The 17250-nt window shown below is 44.5% G+C and overlaps 1 protein-coding gene across 4 annotated transcripts in view; it reads left to right on the forward strand.

The window, feature by feature from the left end:
* The first annotated feature begins 337 nt into the window (after nucleotides 1-337).
* stx11a (syntaxin 11a) overlaps nucleotides 338-17250 on the forward strand; it is a 32022-nt gene continuing 15109 nt past the window's right edge. For 3 of the 4 annotated variants that reach the window (XR_009645139.1, XR_009645140.1, XM_060831893.1), the window contains exon 1: nucleotides 338-583. The gene's annotated coding sequence lies outside the window, so the exon portion shown is untranslated. Of the gene's footprint in view, nucleotides 584-15576; nucleotides 15671-17250 lie in introns of all 4 variants that reach the window. The other variant, XM_060831894.1, reaches the window with a different exon arrangement.

The raw sequence follows: 17250 nt of genomic DNA on the forward strand, positions 1-17250 counted from the left end.
AAACATTACCTTTGATAGTTACCATATTAGTGTTAAAAACTGTATCACAAATATCCTTCAAGGAAGTAGATCTACCAAGCTGAGGGCAAACAAGAGACTGTAGTCCCTCACTTTGCATTTCAGAGGCTGTGAGGGATTCAACAAGTGCTCGGCTGTCAGTGTCAGGAATGTGCAATAACCGTAGTAGTACACACCTTGAATCAAAATGCCATTTGAAACTAACTCCATTGTGTGAGTGGTTTGTTTGTGCTTGTGAGAACATTCCCATCTTGTCCAAATCCGCCCCCTTCACAATCCAGACAGAATTTACTGAGCACCTTTGTGAATCCCAGTCTCATTACCTGCTCCAGGGGATTCCATGTGCCTCGCTCCTCCTAGAGCCCAGGGTGAGGGAACAGAGCTGTTTACGTCAGGGTGTGAATCAGTACTGTAAATGCTGCAGACACCGACGGAAGGTGGAATCTGTGGCTCAGGGCGTTAGGACTGCTTGGAAATGGAGAAATTGCACTTCAGTGTGTGAGGATCCTCCAGCTGTTTCCCTCCAACCTGTTGACATATTGCACCCCTCAAGCTACAAGGATCTGTGAGTAATGTTGCATTGATTTATTAACCAAATTATCCTGCAGTTTCACCTCTTGTTTTTCACACATCAGCATTTATTTCTGCCCTTTTAAAATAACGAATCCGGGGATGTGGATATAACTAGACTCAAGTCCAGTCTTTGTTGCAGATTATTTCCGAGATCACAGCAGCCATTTGGTGACCTCAGGTTTCAGGTACACCAGGCTGTGTTGATGAGGTGACTATCCATTACATACTGTGCACAAAGCCCTGCTCAGATTTGTTGAACTCTTCTGTTGATCCTGGCGTTCTGCAGCATTTCGACAACAGTCTACAGGGGGATTAGAAGGTTATGTGAGTGGACAAAAACCTGGCGGATGGATTATAATGTGGGGTCATACACTTTGACAGGAAGAATAAAAGAGCTGAATATCATTTAAATAAATGTCCTGGGACGTCTTGCTAAAATTAAACAAGCCATGATTTAGACCACACCTAGAACACAGCAAAGAGTTTTGGACACCTTCGGGAAAAAAAACAGAATTGGAGGCAGTCCTTAGAAGGTTCACAAAGTTGATCCCAGGCATGGAAAGATTTTCTAATGATGAAAAGTTGAGTCGGCTGGACCTGGACTCAATGGAGTTTTGAAGAATGAAAGGTGACACTACTGAAAAATATAAGCTTCTTAGGGGGCTTGACAGGATAGATGTGGACAAGTCTGCCAGCGTTTTGTGGAGAGAAATCAGGTTAGTTGTTCTGAAGAAGAGTAACTGGACCCAAAATGTTAAACTGCTTTCTCTCCACAGATGCTGCCAGATCTATTGAGCTTGTCCAGCAATTTCTAATTTTGTTTTAGATGTGAACAGGTTGGTTCCCCTTATGGGAGAGGCTTCGCAGTAAGGTTACGACAACGAGGAGGAAGTGAGGACTTCAAATGCTAGAGATCAGAGTCAAAAACTGTAATGCTGGAAAAGCATAGCAGGTCAGGCAGCATCTGCAGGGCAGGAGAATCGATGTTTCTGGCAAAAACCCTTCATCAGGAATGGGAGAGCCTAGGACCAGAGGGCATTATCTCAGAATAAGTTGCCTTATTGAGACACAGGTGAGGACTTTCTTATCTCAGAGGATAATGAATCTGTGAAATTCTTTACTGCAGAGGGCTGCCAAGGCTGAGTCATCAAGTATATTTAAGGCAGATTTTTAATCAGTAAGGGAATCAAGCACTTTGCAGGGAAAACAAGAAAATGGATTTGAAGATTGTCTGATCAGTTTTGATCTCATTGAATGGCAGAATAAACTTGATGGGTCACATGGCCTGCTTCTGCTCCTTTATCTTGCAGTTTAATCTTATTACAACATCAAAAAAAAAGATTTCTCCCTTTTACCCTACAAATAATCTTACAGGCACTCAGTGTAGAGTGACCCCTATCTTCACATTAAAGGTTTCACCTGGCTGGCACAGCTATAATTGGTTTGTTTTGGGACATTTCTGTACAGTACATTTGATGTTATTTTCTTCAGCTAATGTCTTTCCTGAGGCTTTTAAAACACTGCTAACTCATCTCACTTTTCCTTAACATGGGTTCTATAACCTTGTGACTTCAATGACCTTATGTGATGCCCTCCTTGTAAGAGATCTCCACAGCCTTCTGCTTCTGGAGCTTTCTTCTCACTGATGTGTCAGTATCTCAGGACTTCTCCCTGACCCTGAGTGCCTGAGATTGCTGAGAGCAGCACCATCACTCCGCTTCCCTGCCAAAATGACTTTTTGACCTGTTTATAGAATTGAATAAGTAAAGTCCACTTTTCCTTCACTAGCAGACATAAGTTCTCAAACAATAAAAATATTTTATGATGCTTTGTAACAGATATTGCTTCCAGCTTAACAGATTAATTTCCCCAATATTGACTGGGAATACTATAGTTCAAGTGGTTTAGATGGGCCAGTTTTTGTTCAATGTGTGCAGGAGGGTTTTCTGACACAGTAGGTAGACAGGCCAACAAGAGGTGATGCCATATTGGATTTGTTCCTGGGGAATGAACTGGGCCAGTTGTTAGATCTGGAAGTAGGTGAGCACTTCCTAACCTGCAATCCTCTTCCTGACCTCTCCGCCCCCACCCCACTCCGGCCTATCACCCTCACCTTGACCTCCTTCCACCTATCCCACCTCCATCGCCCCTCCCCCAAGCCCCTCCTCCCTACCTTTTATCTTAGCCTGCTTGGCACACTGTCCTTATTCCTGATGAAGGGCTTATGCTCGAAACGTCGAATTCTCTATTCCTGAGATGCTGCCTGGCCTGCTGTGCTTTGACCAGCAACACATTTGCAGCCACAATTTGGTAACGTTTACAATAGCAATGTGCAGGGAAAGGTATATACTCTACCCTCTATTCCTGATGAAGGGCTTTTGCCCGAAACGTCAATTTTCCTGCTCCTTGGATACTGCCTGAACTGCTGTGCTTTTCCAGCACCACTCTAATCGAGAATCTGGTTTCCAGCATCTGCAGTCCTTGCTTTTACCTTTTTACATAGTTGTATACTGCAAGGAAAGAGGTATAACTGGAGGAAAGGCAATAATGATGCAATTAGGCAAGATTTAGGATGCATAGGATGGGGAAGGAAACTGCAGGGAATGGACACACTTGAAATGTTGAGCTTATTCAAGGAACAGCTACTGCAGGTCCTTGATAAATATATATGTATCAGGCAGAGAGGTAGTTATCGAGAGAGGGAGCCATGGTTTACTAAAGAAGTTGACGCTGTTGTCAAGAGGAAGAAGAAGGCTTATATGAGGGTGAGGTGTGAAGGCTCATTTAGGGGCTTGAGAGTTATAAGTTAGCCAGGAAAGATCTAAAAAGAGGACTAAGAAGAGCCAGGAGGGGACGTGAGAATTTGTTGGCAGATAGGATCAAGGAAAACCCTAAGGCCTTCTGCATATATTTCAAGAATAAAAGAATGACTAGAGTAAGATTAGGGCCAATCAAAGAAAGTAGTGGGAAGTTGTGCGTGGAATCTGAGGACACGGGGGAGCACTTAATGATTAATTTCCGTCGGTATTCTCATTGGAAAAGGGCAATGTTAGTTAGTGAGAATATGAAGATATAGATTAGGTGGGATTGCGGTTGACAAAGGGGAGTTTTTAAAAATTTTTGAAGATCTGAAAATAGATAAAATCCCTGGGCTTGATGGGATTTATCCTCGGATTCTCTGGGAAACTAGGGAGGAGATTGCAAAGCCTTTGGTTTTGATCTTTACGTCATTATTGTTGACAGGAATAGTGTCAGAAGACTGGAGGATAGCAAATGTTGTTCTCTTGTTCAAGAAGGGGAGTAGAGACAACCCTGGTAATTATAGATCAGTGAGCCTTACTTCAGTTGTGGGTAAAGTGTTGGAAAAGGTTATAAGAGATAGGATTTATAATCATCTAGAAAGGAATAATTTGATTAGGATAGTCAACACGGTTTTGTGTAGGGTAGGTTGTGCCTAACTAACCTTATTGAGTTCTTCCAGAAGTGACAAAAGAGGTGGATGAAGGTAAAGCAGCTGATGTGAATGCCACAAGGATGTTTGGGATCACTGCTGTTTGTCATTTTTACAAATGATTTGGATGTGGGCATAGAAGGATGGGTTAGTAAATTTGCGGATGACATTAAGGTCGGTGGAGTTGCGGATAATGCTGAAGGATGTTGTGGGTTACTGCGGGACATAGATAAGATGCAGAGTTGGGCTGAGAAGTGGCAAATTGAGTTTAATGTGGAAAAGAGTGAGGTAGTTCACTTAGGAAGAAATGACAGGAACGCAGAGTACTGGGCTAATGGTAAGGTTCTTGGCAGTGTAGATCTCGGTGTCGAGGTGCATAAATTCCTGAAATTTGCCAACCAAGTTATTAGGGTTGTTAAGAAGGCATATGGTGTGTTACCATTTATTGGTATGGAGATTGAGTTTCAGAGCCACAAGGTTATGTTTCAGCTGTACAAAACAGAAACAAGAAAAGGTCATTCAACTCCTAGAGTCTGCTCAGCCATTGCGTGCAGTTCTGGCCACCACATTATAAGAAGGATGTGGAAGCTTTAGAAAGGGTTCAGAGGAGATTTACTAGGATGTTACCTGGTATGGACAGGAGGTCTTATGAGGAAAGGCTGAGGGAACTGAGGCTGTTTTTGTTGGGAGAGAAGAAGGTTGAGAAGTGACTTAATTGAGATGCATAAGATAATCAGAGGGTTAGATAGGGTGGACAATGAGAGCCTTTTTCCTCAGATCGTGAAGGCTAATATGAGGGGACATAACTTTAAAATTGAGGGGTGATATAAGGGGTATTCTTTTTACATAGAGAGTAAAAGGGATGTGGAATGGCCTGCCTGCAACAGTAGTAGACTCGCCAACATTAAGGGCATTTAAATGGACATTGGACATCCATTTGAATAATAATGGAATGTAGGTTAGATGGGCATCAGGTTAATTTCATGGGTCGGCACAAAATTGAGGGCCAAAGGGCCTGTACTGTGCTGTAACGTTCTGTGTTCAATGTTCTATGTTCTATGTTCCATATCAGGGAACTGCAATAAAGATGAGCCAATGGCTGAGCAGACTCAAGGAGCTGAATGACCTTTTCTTGTTTCTGTATTCCTGAATACTGGCTTATCTCTATCTTAATTCTATTTACTAGCCTTTGATTTTTATCTACTGTTCTCTAAACCCAACAAAAATTATCAATTTCAGTTTGAACATTTCCTCTCTGTAGTGTACTGCTTAGAACTAGACATGGTCCTCCAGATGTGGTCTGATTAAAATTCTCCACAAATTAATTTCCATTAATTTTTCTTGGGAAATTACTCTTTGCTGCTGTAAGTGATGCCTGCAGTCAAAGGTTGAAACCCCTGCTGCTCCATAGTATCAAATCTTATAATAATCCCATTTTAGAGTCATAGAGTAATACAGTGTGGCCCAAACTGATCCATGCTGACCACTCAGTTCATTCCAATTGCCAGCATTTGTCCATATCCCTCTAAATCCTTCCCATTCATGTACCTATACAAATTTTTTTTAAAAATATTGTTATTGAACCTGCCTCGACCACTTTCTCTGGCAGGCAAAAGTGATTTCTGCAGATGCTGGAGATTAGAGTCAAGAGTGTGGTGCTGAAAAAGCACAGCAGGTCAGGCAGCATCCTTAACTGAAATGTCACTCAGAGAGTAGTAAGGGTATGCAATGCTTTGCCTGCAACGGTAGTAGATTCGCCAACTTTAAGTACATTTAAGTTGTCATTGGACAAGCATATGGACGTACATGGAATAGTGTAGGTTAGATAGGCTTCAGATTGGTATGACAGGTTGGTGCAACATCGAGGGCCGAAGGGCCTGTACTGCGCTGTAATGTTCTATGTTCTATGTCAATTCTCCTGCTCCTTGGAAGCTGCCTGACCTCCTGTGTTTTTCCAGCACCTCACTTTCTCTGGCAGCCCAATCCATATTTGCACAACACTTTGCTTGAAGAAGTTGTCCCTCAGGTCCTTCTTAAATCTTTCCCCTCTCACCTTAAACCTATTCCCTCTAGTTTTCAATTTGCCATCCCTGGGAATAAGACTTTCTGCATTCATCCTATCTATGCCCCTATTGATTTTATGCACCTCAATAAGGCCACTCCTCATTCTCCTACATTTCAAGGAATAAAGTCCTTTCCTGGCCAACTACTCCCTGTAACTCAGATCTACTAGTCCTGGCAACTCGTAAATCTTCTTTGCACTCTTTCCAATTTAACTATGACTTTCCTATTAAATGATGACTAAAACTGTTCACAATACTCCAAGTGCAGCCTCACCAACGACTTATACACCTGTAATATAACGTTCCAACTCCTGTACTCAATGCCTCGAGTAATGAAGGCCAGCATGCTAAATGCCTTCTTCACCACTCAGTCTACCTTTGATGCCGCTTTCAATGAACTATGTAGGTCCCTTTGTTCCACAACACTCCTCAGGACCTTAACATTTATTGTACAGGTCCTACCTTGGTTTGACTTTCTAAAGTGCAACATCTCAGGCTTATCTGTACTAAATTGCATTTGCCAATCCTCAGCTCATTTCCCCATCTGATCAAGATCCCTCTGTAATGTTTATAACCTTCCTCACTATCAACGATACCTCCTCATTTTGTATCATCTGGAAACTTACTAATCATGCCTTGTACATTCACATCCAGACCATTTATGTAAATAACAAATAACAAAGATCGCAGCAGCAGCCCCTGTGGCACACCACTAGTCGCAGGCCTCCAGTCTGAGAAACAACCTTCAACCATCACCCTCTGCTTCCAGCCATTGAGCCAATTTTGAATCCAATTACCTAGCACTCCCTAGATCCCATGTGACCTAATTTTCATGACTAGTCTGCCATGTGGGACCTTGTCAAAGGCCTTACTAAAGTACACATAGACAACATCCATCTCCCTACCCTCATCTATCCTCTTGGTTAGCTCTTCAAAAAACTCTAAAAGGTTTGTCAGACACGACTTCCTGTGCACAAATCCATGCTGGCTATCCCTAATCAGACCTGTCAAAGGTAGGCTCTTTAGACAAAAAGTGGTTGGTGCGTGGAATGCACTGCCAGCAGTGTTAGTAGAGTCAGATACTTTAACGATATTTAAGTGACTCTTGGACTGGCACAAGGAAGATAGTACAATGAAGAGTATATAGGTTAGTCTGATCTTAGAGTAGGATAAAAGGCTGGCACAATATCAAAGGCTGAAGGCCTGTACTCTGCTGTACTGTTCTATGTTCTATGTTGAAATGTTGGTTGATCCTGTCCCTCAGTATCCTCTCCAGCAACTTGCCTACCTTTGACGTTAGGCTCACTGGCCTGTGGTTTCCTGGTTTGGCTTTGCTACCTTTCTTAAACAAAGGAACTACATTAGCCACCCTCCAGTCTTCTGGAACTTCATCAGTATCTAAAGATGAAGCAAAAATCTCTACCAGGGCCTCTGCAATTTCTTCCCTAGCCTTCCACAATGTCCAAAGATGGACTTGATCAGCCCAGGGGATTTATTCACCTTAATGTGCTTTAAGGCTGCAAACATCTCCTCTCCTGGTAATGTGTATGCAGTCCAAAACATCCTCACTTGGTTCCCTTACTTCCTTCACATCCATGATTCTTTCCTCAGTAAACGCTGAGGAGAAATATTCATTAAAAATCTTCCCCATCTCCTGTGGCTCCACACATGATGACCATGCTGATCTTTAAGGGGACCTATTCTCCCTCTAGCACCCTTTTGCCCTTAATATAGCTGTAGAACCTCTCGGGATTACCTTTAACCTTATCTGCCAGATTAATCTCATACCCTCTTTTTGCTATTCTGATTTCCATCTTCAAAGTGTGCTCCTACACTTTTTATAGTCCCCTAGAGATTCCCTTGAGCCCGATAGCTTAAACCCAATGTCTGCTTTCTTCATTTTCCTGACCAGAGCCTCAATATCCCTCATCAGCCAAGGATCCCTAAACCTACCAGCTTTTTCCTTCACCCGAACAGGGACATATTGGTCTTGGATTCTTGATATCACACTTTTAAAAGCCACCCATTTACCAGCCATTCCTTTTCCTTCTAACAGACTCAATTGACCTCTGCCAGATCCTGCCTAATGGCCCCAAAATTGACCCTGCTCCATTTTAGCACCTCAATTTGTGGACCTCTCCTACCTTTTTCCACAACTATGTTAAAACTAAGAGAGCTATGGCTACTGGACCCAAAGTGCTCTCTGACGAACACTTCAGTCACTTGCCCAACCTTGTTTCCTAAAAGGAGGTCCAATGTTGCACCCTCCCAAATAGGACCCTCTACATATTGATTTAGGAAACTTTCTTGGACACATTTGACAAATTCCATCCCATCCAAACCTTTTTCACTCTGAGTGGCCCAGTCAATACAAAGGAGGTTAGTATCTTCTACTAATACTACTACATTATTCCTATAGGTATCTGCAATCACTCTGCATATCTGCTCCTCTAATACACACTGACTATTTGGGGGTCTATAGTACAGTCCCGACAAAGTGACCATCTCCTTTGTGTTTCTAAGTTCTAACCATATGTCCTTATTTGATGACCCCTTAAGAACATCCTCTTTAAGCACTGTTGTTATATCCTCCCTTATTAAAAAGGCAACTCTCCCTCCTCACTTACTTGTCCTTCTGACCCGCCTGTAGCTTCTGTATCCTGAAACATTGGGCAGCCAGTCCTGCCCTTCTCTCAGCCATGTTTCTGTTGTGGCTATAATATCCCATTCCCAGAGCCAATCCATGCTCTGAGCCCATCTGTCTTACCAGTCAGGTCTCGTGCATTGAAATGAATGCACTTTAAACTAGAAGTCTTTTCCCTCTCTTGACTGTGCCCCTGAATATCCTGAATAGTAAACTCGTTCTCGATGGCTGATGTATTTTCCCCTGACAGGTCAATGGTCCCTCTCTTATTCAGAGTTCCAACCCTCTGCCAAACTAGTTTAAACCCTCCCCGGTAACACGAGCAAATCTACCCACAAGGATGTTGGTCTTCCTCTTGCACAGGTCACCCCTATCCCCAGAAGAGATCCCAATGATCCAAGAACTGGAAACTCTGTCCCGTACACCAGCTCCTCAGCCACACATTCACCTGGCCTATCTTTCTATTTCTCTCCTCATCGGCGCATGACACTGGGAGTAATCCCAGAGATCACTACCTTTGAGGTCTTTCTTTTTAATTTCTTACCTAACTCCTTATACTCATTTCACAGGACCACATCCCTTTGTCCACCTATGTCAATTGTAGCCATGTGCACAATGACCTCTGACCACCAATGATCACCCTCCCTCTTCAGAAATGTTCTGCAACCCCTGAGAGACATCCTTGATCCTGGCACCTGGGAGACAACGCCATCCTGGTGTCTCTGCTGTGGCCACAGAATTTCCTGTTGGTCCCCTCTTGACTGAGTCTCCTACCAGTTTCACCCTGTCTGACTGTACCCTTTCCCTCTGAGCCTCAGAGCTGATCACAGTGGCACTGACCTGATTGCTGATGCTCACCCCTGAAAGGTCACCCCCCCTGCCCCTGACTGCTCACCCCTGAAATGTCACCCCCTCAACTGCAAGCCCCTGAAAGATCACCACCCCAACACTGACTGCTCCTGCTCGTGTTTGAGAGGTCACCCCACACCACCACCAACTGCTCCTCCTAGCCCCTGAAAGGTCATCCCTCCCACAATGTATCCAAAGTGGGACACCTGTTATTGAGGGGAATGGCCACAGAGGAACCCTGCACTAGCTGCCTTCCCGCATTACCTCTTCTGGTGGTTACTCAGCAACCTGCATTGTGCATCTTAAAAGTGATCACTTGACTCTAGCTCTTATCAATAATATTCTCTGCAGCTCGGATTATCCTGAGTGAATCCAGCTCCAGTTCCAGTTCCCTGTAGTCTGTCAAGAGCTGCAGACAGGTGTACCTCTCACAGGTGTAGTCACCGGAAGTCACCCTGATCTCCCACACCCCCAACTGCCAACCCTACTGCTTTCAGTCTAGACAGAAAGAGAGTGCGAGAGCCTTTACCCAGCCTCCTGATGCAAATCCTCTCCACCAAAGGCCTCAGCATGTCCACTCTAACACTGGTCCAGTCTCTTATTGGCTGCTCCCTTGTCCACCTTGATCTTACCAGTCATCATCTTCACATCATAACTTCAAAAATATACTTTATTCATAACATATTTTGATGATCTATACAATTGGTGGTGCCATACGTACATATACATTTCATTTCTTTACATACAGAGATCGGAATTAATCATTCGTATATACAGATCTGTACAGTTACCAACCATGTATTTAGCTGAGGCTTCAGCGGAGCCCACTTACTGCATGGGCCCCCTGTTCTTTTTTGGCAGGCAGACATTACACGATGGTCTTTCCCCACCCCCTTGGCGGCAGCTGCCCCAAGCTTCAGTACGTCCCTCAACACATAGTCCTGAACTTTGGAATGTGCCTGTCCGCAACACTCAGTCAGGGTCAGCTCCTTCAGCTGGAAGATCAACAGGTTTCGGACAGACCAAAGAGCATCTTTCACTGAGTTGATGATCCTCTAGTCACAGTTGATGTTCGTCTTAGTGTGCGTCCCAGGGAACAGACCGTAGAGCATGGAGTCCTGCATCACGGAGCTGCTTGGGACGAACCTCGACAAACACCACTGCATTCCTCTCCAGACTTCCTCTGTGTAGGCACATTCCAGAAGGAGGTGTGAGACAGTCTCGTCCCCCCCGCAGCCGCTTCGAGGGCAGCGCGCGGTGCAGCAGAGAGTCCGGGCGTGCAGAAAGGATCTCACAGGCAGAACCCTTCTCACCACCAGCCAGGCCATGTCTTGGTGCTTGTTGGAAAATTCTAGCAATGAAGCATTCTGCCAAATGGCTTTGACAGTCTGTTCAGGGAACCGCTCGTTGGGATCCACCCTCTCCTTTTCCTAAAGGGTCTCAAAGACACTACGTGCTGACCACCTCCTGATGGACTTGTGGTCAAAAATGTTTTTCTTCATAAACTTCTCCATGAAGGACAAGTGATATGGAACAGTCCAACTACTTGGAGTGTTCCGCGGCAGTGAGGCCAGGCCCATCCTTCGCAACACCGGGAACAGGTAGAACCTCAGTACGTAGTGACACTTGGTGTTTGTGTGCCAGGGATCCATGCACAGCTTGATGCAGCCACACACAAAGGTGACCATCAGGGTGAGGGTGGCATTGGGTGTGTTTTGTTGCCCAGATCTTTATACATCGAGTCCCTTCGGACCCGGTCCATCTTTGATCTCCATATAAAATGGAAGATGGCCCGGATGACTGTGACAGCACAGGTTCTGGGAATAGGCCAGACCTGTGCCATATATAACAGCAATGGCAGTGCCTCACACCTGATGACCAGGTTTTTTCCCACGATGGAGAGCGACCATAGCTTCCATCTGCCTAGTTTCTGTCTCACTTTCCTGATACGCTCCTCCCAAGACTTGGCACATGCTCCAGCACCCCCGAAGCAAATACTCAGCACCTTCAGGTGGTCGGTCCTGACGGTGAAGGGGATTGAGGATTGGTCAGCCCAGTTCCCAAAGAGCATGGCCTCGCTCTTGCCTCGGTTTACCTTGGCCCCCGAGGCCCATTCGAACTGGTCACAAATGCACATGAGTCTGTGCACGGACAGCGGATCCGAGCTGAAAACGGCGACGCCATCCATGTACAGGGAGGCCTTAACCTGCAGGCCCCCGCTGCCAGGAATAGTCACCCCTCTCAGGCTCGCATCCTTCCTGATGGACTCGGCAAATGGCTCCAAGCAGCACCAAAACAAGGCAGGAGAGAGAGGGCAGCCCTGCCTGGCTCCAGATCTGACTGGGAAGCTATCTGATTCCCACCCATTGATTGAGACTCCACTGACAATATTGGTGTAGAGCAGTCTGATCCAATTACAGATTCCCTCCCCAAAGCCCATTTTGGAGAGAACATCTCTCATATACGTATGTGATATCCTGTCAAAGGCTTTCTCCTGGTCCAGGCTGATGAGGCAGGGGTCCAACCCCCTGTCCTGCACGTAAGTGATCGTATCCCTGAGGAGTGCGAGACTCTCAATGATCTTCCTGCCCGGTACAGCACAGGTTTGGTCATGGTGGATCACTAATCCCAGAGCAGACCTGACCCTGTTAGCGATGACCTTTGACAAGATTTTGTAATCCGCATTCAGTAGTGAGGTTGGGTCTCCAGTTTCTGATTTCCTTCCTCTCCCCCTTCCACTTGTAGATGAGGGTGACGATGCCTTTCCTCATGGATTCACTCATGGTACCTGCCAGAAGCATACTGACATACACCTCCAGCAGGTCCTGGCCCATCAAGTCCCACAGAGCATCATAGAGCTCAACCAGTAAGCCGTTGCTTCCAGGTGTTTTATTCTTTTTGAAGGACTCGAGGGCCTTGGTCAGCTCATCCAGAGATAGCGGCTGGTCCAGCCTCTCCTGTGTTCTGTCGTCTAAGACCTCCGTGATAGAGGACAGGGACAACTGGGAGGCTGCGCTGTCGGTTGGCTTTGAGTCATACAGACTGGCATAGAAGGATTTACTGATCCTCATGATGTCAGCCTGAGATGACGTTATTGAGCCATCTTCTTCCTTCAGGCTGCTGAGCACAGAGCTCTCTTTGTGCACCTTCTGGAAGAAGAAACGTGAGCACATCTCGACCAGCTCCACAGAGTGGACCCTGGACCGGAAGATTATCTTGGAGGCCTCCACAGCAAAGAGCGAGGCTTGCTGGCCCTTCACCTCCTTGAGGTCCTCCGTGACATTGACCCCCATCATCTGCAGCAGGAGCAGGTTCTGCATACTTTCCTGGAGTTGGGACAGTTTTCCCCGCCTCTCTCTCGCCTCCTGAATACCTTTGAGGATGGAGAACCTCTTAATGTTCCCTTTTACTGTTTCCCACCAGTACGCTGGGGACTCAAAGAAAGGCTTCACGGTTCTCCAACCTGCGTAATCACTCTTGAGCTCATCAATGTTTCCCAGAGTCAACAGCTTGGTGTTCAGTTTCCACGTTCCCTTCCCAGCCCGCTGTTCATCCTGTAGGTGACAGTCAGCCAGCAGGAGGCAGTGGTCAGAGAAGAACACTGGCTTGACATCAGTGGATCTTGGTCACAGGAGGACACAGGGTTGAAAACATCAATGTAGCATTTCAGGTTTAACCACACCTTACACGAGGTTCCCTCTGTCCTGCTGTACAGACATGATGACAGTGGCAATGTCTCCCAGAATTCCACTGCGATGACTCTCAGCCGCTCTCTGATTTGTGGAGCTAGTCTTCCTCAGGTCCAAATATGTTGAGCTCACACTTGCCCAGTTTGACTTTCATCTGCTCCAAGTTTTCAACTCACCTGCTCCAAAAGATTATCATTTTATTTCTGCTTTAGACCAGCTGGAGACTAACTGCTTCTTTAAATTGGGGTCTTCCCAAAGCCTGGGAGTTATTTCATTTCCTCACCTTTAAATGATCTCGCTGCTTCCCATGAAATGACCTGTTTGTAGAGACTGCCTGTCATTGAGAATATTGTTGTAACTGTCACTCTCACATATCACCATCACTCCCTCCCACGTTGCCCCTGTTTGCTTCAGGGTATTCACTGTGGATTCTCTCTGTCTGATTGGGGCACTTTGGGAAACATGTATCATTGTATCCTTCTCATTGATGCTCTGTTTTTCAAAGAATAGCTCCGTATATCTAGACCTCAAACAGCTGAATATGGGAAATATTGGAATGTTTTGTCAATTTTATTATTATCCTTCCCTCAGTACCCAATGTTGTCATCCGCCCTGAGTGGAGCTCATTTGCTTTCTGGCAATGGATGTGTGGTGCAGGGCAACAGCAGTAGAAGTGGAACTCAGCACAGCCAATCTTCTGCTGATAGAAGTTAAAACAGGCAATTCACATTGTACACCAGTGATTGCCAATAAACTGTTACAGAGACCAGTCTTGATTTGAATTTCCATAGGAATTCTCCCACGCTAACTCCAGGCAGGGATTTATATATCTCCTCAGGAAATAGTTCAAGTGCCTTCCTGTAATTGGCCGTGGACAGGGAGCAATAGCAGGCCATTCAGCTGCCAACGTTGCTCTCCTCTAGTGTTTGTAACTTGTAACAGACCAGCAATGAAGCATTAGTCAGAAGCAGATTGTTCTCACTGTAATAGCCTTCACTTTTTCTTCAAAGTTTTCTGTTCTTACTTTCTTGCAGGCCTGCATATAAAGCACCATGACTTGTTGTGTCTAATTCTCCAGTCCCTTCTGCCATTATCCTGATCTGTCACCAATTCAACAAGAATTGGACAAAGTTTAATTAACTTACCACCTGTAAGGAGAGCAAAGAGCTGACGTTTTGAGTCTAACTGACCCTTTATCAAAGCTTTGACAAAAGGTCAGTTAGACTCGAAACGTCAGCTCTTTGCTCTCCTTATAGATGCTGCCAGACCTACTGAGACTTTCCAGCATTTTCTCTTTTGGGTTTCAGATTTCAGCATCCAGCATTTTAATTAATTTACAGCAGGCAGGCTATTTATCCAGAGTTTTCCATAAGGGAATTACTCTTTGAGCTTCACCATTCCCATAGCTGAGCTGACTATCAAAAATTGGACTTTTGCTAAGTACTGTTTCAACGTAAAATACATCTTCACTCATTAATATTTATTTTGTTATTCTCTCCATCTTGTCAATTTCTTTTAAGACCTGTTTTTATCACTTTAGGCCTGAATTTTGTATAACCTTGTAGCCAAGTAATTAAAGCTACAATTGGAGAGTTTGGAACATTCAATGTAATTGTATTGTGTGACAAGCAACCAAAACTCAGTGCCCAATTCTCTGCATTAACATTTCACAGGCTCTGGTTTGACTAAAAAGTTTTGGTGACCCTCAAAGTGTTAAACTGTGCTCCCTAACTCTCTCCCTTCTTCTCAACACTATTTTATTGTTATTAGCAGAGGCTTAGTACATGTAGACAATCCTTTTCCTGAAGTTCTGAAATCCGAAAAGCTCTGAAATCCCAAGTTTTTCTCGTGAAGTATGAAGCATCAGTCATGTCTGCATAACAAGGCTTATTTGGCGTGCGAAGTCGACACCCACTTGACCCATGTGGCGGTTTGGCCCAACTCTGGCAGGTGTCAATTATGTATTTTTTTCACTATGTAACTTCACTGTGAAAATGCCAAAAAGAGCTGCAGATACACCTACGCGTAACAATAATAAAAAGAAAAGGAAGTATCTGACGATATCAATAATTCAGAAAGTGGAGTTATTACAAAAGCTTGATCGTGGTGTGTCTGTGCGGCATCTTACTGAAGAATATGATGTTGGAACTATCATTGTATATGATTGAAAAAAACAGAAAGACAAGTTACTGAAGTTGTATGGTAACAGTGATGATGATAAACTAATGAAAAATAGGAAAACACTGCATAGGACAAAAACTGAAGATCTTAACTGTGTGTTCAACACAGTGCATTCGACAATGAAGAAGTGAACATATGCCACTGACTGGTTTATTGGTCATGAAACAAGCTACAAGATACCTTAAAGAACTGAACATTTAAGGTGAGTGCCAATATGCAGAAGGTTGGCTGCAGAAATTTAAGAAGTATATTGGTGTAAAATATCTGAAAATCTGTGGTGAAAAGTCTTCTGCTGAATAACAGCTGGTGAGAGAGCACCAACAGTTTTTAAGGATACTAAGGACAGGTTAACTATTTTTGGGTGTGCTGCAGACACACACAAGGTGAAGTTGGCAGTGATTGGGAAGAGCAAACATCCGAGATGTCTGAAGGTGTACATAATTTACCTGTGCATTATTATGCAAACAAGAAAGCATGGGTAACCAGAGAAATGTTTCTCGACTGGTTTAGTAATCACTTCTTACCAGCGGCACAAGCTCTTTGCAGGCAAGCTGGACTGGAAGATAACTGTAAAATTTTATTGCTCCTGGACATCTGCTCCTCACATCCCCTTGCCAAACTTCTTGTTGAAGGTGTTAGCCCCCTGTGTGCTGTTGTCTGTGCTGTAATGTTCAGACTGATTCTAATCTAAAAAATGAGTTAACAGAGTCTTACATGGATTTGTGCAGGTTTTGAGAAAAGTACAATCTAACTCTGCAAGTACAAATTCACCCCACATGCACCCTCTCACAGACTTAGACCCCTTTACACTCACACACATATACCCTCTCTTTCACAGACATTCACAACCCCCAAACCCCAGACACACACACACACACATACACAAACCTACATGCACACATACACATATACGTTTGTGGGGTGAATTTGTACTTGCAGAGTTACATTGTACTTTTCTCAAAAACTGCATAAATCCATGTAAGACTCTGTTAACTCATTTTTTACATTAGAATCAGTCTAAACATTATGGCACAGACAACAGCACACAGGGGCTAACACCTTCAACATATATCTGGGCTGACACCATTTGTTACACTTAACCTGAGAATGTAACTTTTTAAAAAGGTTTTGTGAGTTACACATGAAAGGAGTGAAACTAACATGGTCATTCTAACAGATGAGAGACTTAAACAGTCAAGGTATTTTTCAATGTATAATTTCAGTTACATCACACTGTAAACTTTTGCTATAAATTCTGTGTTTTACAATTGTGTCCTCCACAACCACCTGATAAAGGAGCAGCGCTCTAAAAGCTAATGTTTCCAATTAAACCTGTTGGATGGAGGAGATCCAAGATGGCGGCGACCCAGCAAATCTGAGTCTATAGCGCTCCTCCCAAGACTTGGGCAAAGTGGGTCACCTGCCTCTACCACACTCACCAAATCATTTAAAATAGTTTTTACTTAATGTAATTAGTTGCTCAGTACTGAATTTAAACAATCTAATCTCCTGTAAAAATGACTAAAGGGAAGGGAGCCCACAGTTCTCAGCAGTCAGGAACCCCTCCCCCACCCTCTCCAGCTGCAGCTGAGGTGTCCGCAGCCGCCCCCCGGGGACTTACCTACAGTGGCGAGCCTCGTGGAAATAACCTTGACGCGAAGATCGCGCCTTCATCGAAGAATCCAGGAGCAGATGGGGTTCACTCTCAGCCGCGTTACAAGAGCATGACCGAGACATCAAGGAAATCGAGCGCTGAGTTGGAGGGGCGGAGCTAAAGGCTGC

This window comes from Hemiscyllium ocellatum, chromosome 10 (assembly GCF_020745735.1).
Source record: "Hemiscyllium ocellatum isolate sHemOce1 chromosome 10, sHemOce1.pat.X.cur, whole genome shotgun sequence".
NCBI classification, from domain to species: Eukaryota; Metazoa; Chordata; class Chondrichthyes; order Orectolobiformes; family Hemiscylliidae; genus Hemiscyllium; species Hemiscyllium ocellatum.